We start from the raw sequence: 4,139 nt of genomic DNA, 5'->3' as shown, positions 1-4,139 counted from the left end.
AAAAATATACTCTCCTTTGTGTTATAAATAAAGGACCAAGCACCAAGAACTTTTTCTTTTAAGATAGGGCTCTCTATCAGTTTACTCAACTTTGTGTCTCCAGGAGAGTATGTGGCCCCAAGCAAGGGAAGTTCTGCAGCAGGGGACCAGGGCATGTCCCTCGCTGAGCACCACCCTGCCTGGGAAGTTGGTTATACCTTAGGAAATAGAGCTTTCCACCACGAGGGGATATTCTAACCTCACCTCACCAGGCCTCCTCTTTCAGCGACCTTGAAGAAAGGTACTTACCCCCTGCTCCCCCAAAATGCGCTGCATCCCACAGCCATGCCTATCAGACAGTCACGCCTGAGGAGAAGGAGCATGGCTCTGCTTCCCACTGTCATGTTAAAAAGCTTCAGTGACAGGAAAAAGGGGCTGGGCAAAGAGGTTAAGCACTTAACACCTCTGTCCTGGACAAAGAAAGCAAGACTAACTGGGCCCGAGGAATAAAAGAAAACCTTGGTGTTCCACTCTTAGAATCGGGACAAACAGGACAACAGAGAGGGTGAAGAGTTGAAGTGGGATGCAGAACTAGGAGGGGCTTACGCCTGGGCGAGATGCCTGGAATCCCAGAGGCTCCGGAGGCTGCGGCAGGAGGATCACCAGTTCAAAATCAGCCTCGGCAAAAGGGAGGTGCTAAGCAACTCAGTAAGACCCTGTCTCTAAATAAAATAGAAAGTAGGACTAGAGATGTGGCTCAGTGGTTGATTACCCCTGAGTCCAGTCCCTGGTACCCCCGCCCCCAGAAAAAAAGGAAGGAGGAGGGGCTTGATGGCTGATGTTTAGTCCACTTAGTTTTTGTCCTGGAAGAGTTCATCACTGGTTTCATTGAGAAGACACATGTGGATAAGGGTTTCTGTCACTGAATAGGGGTTGCAGTTGGCAGAGGGGTGACAGTCTTCAAAGTAACCCTTCCTCTCCTAGCCAACTGTCCCGGGAATGCAGATTCTGGCACTACGGTTGGCCATGCCAGCAGATAAGTTGTTGATGGTGGTGGTTTCGTGGAATCCAGGTAGACACCAGGTATTGTCCAGGACCCCCTTGGATCATAGACACGAATGTGGTCTGCTTGCTTAGTTTCTCGATGGCCTCCTCAATGTACTTCAGACCATTCTCCTCCCTCGTGGCCTTGGTACTAATGTTGGTGTGGCAGCCGGCACCGTTCCAGTTCCCAGGAATGGGCTTGGGGTCAAAGGTAGTATCACTCCAGAGTCTTCACATACATGATGCAAGATGAAACGGGCCACTCAGAGATGACCTCCCACGTGGATTCCTTCACAAGGTTCTATTTGGAATTTCCACGCAGGCAAGACCTCAGCATTTGTCCCCGTAGTCTTGACTCCAGCATACAAGCAGACCTGGTAATGAGCCTCCACCATATCCTCACCATAGGCTCCCACACACGGTAATACAGTAATATGGATCTTGGGGATCAGGAAAGCCATTGGAAAGTCAACCAAAGGGATGACCATCCATGCCCATGAGTGTGTTCCTGCTCCATTGCAAACCATGGGTGCTGGTTACTCACCATGTCCATTATTTGTTTGCAGGTGTGCCTTAAATTGGTCTCTGCAGGCTTTCAGTTATATTTGAAAACTTCACAGAACACCAGCTCGTTGGGATTCTTGTGGAAGGGGTCCCAAAACAGCAAGTACAAGATACATGTCACTATCAGAGCCTTCAGGCTGAAAAGTACTAGAGCCATCAAAATTCCACTCAGGCGACTCTTCTACACTCTTGGGCTCAGAGTCCAGGGTGCTGGGCTTGCAACAAAGTCCTTCTCCAGGACCATCAGTCCAGACAGACATGGCTTGGACTTGCTCATCCTGAGGCAGGGTCGTATAGACCTGCTTGATGCCCCTGTTCACGTGGGAAATTGCTGAGGTGACTGTGGTGACTTGGGCAGCAACAAGTGGTGGTGGGCTGTGAGAGCAAGGTTAGGAGAGAGGAGAGGAGTTTGCCCTGCCTTTTGGTTGCCACCCTCTCCTTCCATTCTCTGCTCTCAGCTTCTATACTTCAACTAGTTGGAATAAATAGTGCATCACAGAAGAAAATTGTCTTCATTCCTCAATGAGCCAGTACAGATAAAACCTCTCTGAGCCTTAGTGTCAGGCTTCCCCTTCCTAGCATTGATATCCTACTGGGTTGTTTTTTGTGTTTTTTTGGTGGTGCCGGGGATTGAACCCAGGGCCTTGTGCTTGCAAGGCAAGCACTCTACCAACTGAGCTATCTCCCCAACCCTTGTGTTTTGTTTTTGTTTTTTGGTACTTGAAATTGAACTCAGGGGCACTCAACCACTGAGCCACATCCCCAGCCCTATTTTCTATTTTTTATTTACAGACAGGGTCTTACTGAGTTGCTTGCCGTTGCTGAGGCTGGCTTTGAACTCATGATCCTCTTGCCTCAGCCTCCCAAGCCGTGTGGGCCACCATGCCCAGCTGATACCCTACTGTTGATACTAGTCTCACCCTCTAAACTCAATTTGGAAGTAACACCAGTGGTATTTGCTTTTTATATCCCCAATGGCTCAGCTTCTATTCAAGCACAGTAAAAACACCTATCATTTATTGAGCACTTACTACATAAACTGTGTGTCAATCACTAAGCACTTTACAACTTTTTTTTTTTTTGCACTGGGGACTGAACCCAGGGGCATTTTATTAAATCTGTACTACATCCCCAAAATATTTATTTTTTTTTATTTTGAGGCAGAGTCTTGCTAAATTGCTTTGGGCTTTGCTAAATTGCAGAGGCTAGACTCAAATTTTGAATCCTCCTATCTCAGCCCTCTGAGTCACTGGTATCATAGGTGTGCGCTCCTACACCAGTATCCCAGAACCTTATAGGGTAGATATTGTCATCCCCAATTTTGAGTGCACTCTCAAATTGATTGTTGAATGCAAAATCCACTATAGCTGTGACTTTTCTAGTTTTTTCCCTTGTGTATGAAATATACTTTCTGGAACATAAGAAGCACCAGGAAATTTTTAAAAAATTTAAATTTTCAGTGCCTTATGTTATTTATCTATATGCAGTGCTGAAAAATCAAACCCAGTGCTTCACACATGCTAGGCAAGCACTCTACCTACCACTGAGCCACAACCCCGGCCCCTAGCCAAAATTTTTTAATAAATATATACAAACTTGAAATCAAGTTGCAAGACTGCTTTTCTTTTCTCACCTATGGAAGGGATTATCCAGATTATTAGGGTGTCCTGAGATTATAGACTCAAAAGATTTCTAAAACAGCTAGCAGCAAGAGAGAATTTGCCATTTTGAAGCTGTTAGCATTTTTAAAATTTATTTCTTGGTGTAAGGAGCAAAGTTAAATTTGTGACATTCTGTGTGCTGTGTAACTTACAAAAAATAACTTGTTTACTCTGTGCTGTGTAATTTACAAAAAACAACTTGTGCTGTGTAACTTGCAAAAAAACAACTTGAGTGCTCTGTGCTGTAATGAGGTAATGATGTGGTGTTGCCCCAAGATAAGATTGACGTTGCCCCCAAGTTGGAGACACGTGCAACTGACCCCAAGTAAAATAACTAACTTCCCTCGGACCAAGACCAGCTGGCAGAGTCTGATAAAAAGGATTTAAAAGGACTCATGATGAGCCTAGCTCCAGACCCCATTTTACACCAATGACGCTAGTGTTGCGCCAAGCCTGAAGGGGACTCACTGACTTGCTCATTGCTTGATGGACCATCCATCATCCTGACAGTGACCGAGACGTTCCTGTGGAAGTAACAACGGAGTTGCCTGTGTGCGGCCTGCCTGCCGTGACCTCTCCCCCCTCCTTTGCCTTCCAACCGTCCTCGCGGATCAGGACTCCAGCCAGAGGGGGTTCCCCAGCAAGATCTCCTGAGCTGTCTTCCTGAATGACCTCTGGGAGTCGCTGCCCTTCGACTCAAGACATGTCACACAGGAGTGGCCCTTAGGAACAGGTCTCAGTAAGGAGTGAGTCTTGTTTATTCGGGGCTTATAATAATTTAGTGATTAAGTTATGTGTGATATTGGTGTGACTAAAGGTTAGAATAACTATAAATAATTGTGTGATCAGCATCAAATAAAAGCCAATTGATTTTGGACCAAATTTACTCTC

At 46.0% G+C, this 4,139-nt stretch overlaps 1 pseudogene across 1 annotated transcript; it reads right to left on the bottom strand.

Moving 5' to 3' along the window:
• Positions 1-830: 830 nt before the first annotated feature.
• Positions 831-3,728, bottom strand: LOC306639807 (glutamine synthetase-like; annotated as a pseudogene). The gene is made up of 2 exons: positions 3,721-3,728; positions 831-1,962 (listed from the first exon to the last, which is right to left on the bottom strand). The product of its transcript is annotated as a glutamine synthetase-like (transcript).
• Positions 3,729-4,139: the final 411 nt, after the last annotated feature.

This window comes from Sciurus vulgaris (genome assembly GCF_902686455.1).
Source record: "Sciurus vulgaris genome assembly, chromosome: 11".
NCBI lineage: Eukaryota > Metazoa > Chordata > Mammalia > Rodentia > Sciuridae > Sciurus > Sciurus vulgaris.
The sequence above is the reverse complement of the archived record's forward strand: the minus strand, read 5'-3'. Positions and strand labels throughout refer to the sequence as shown.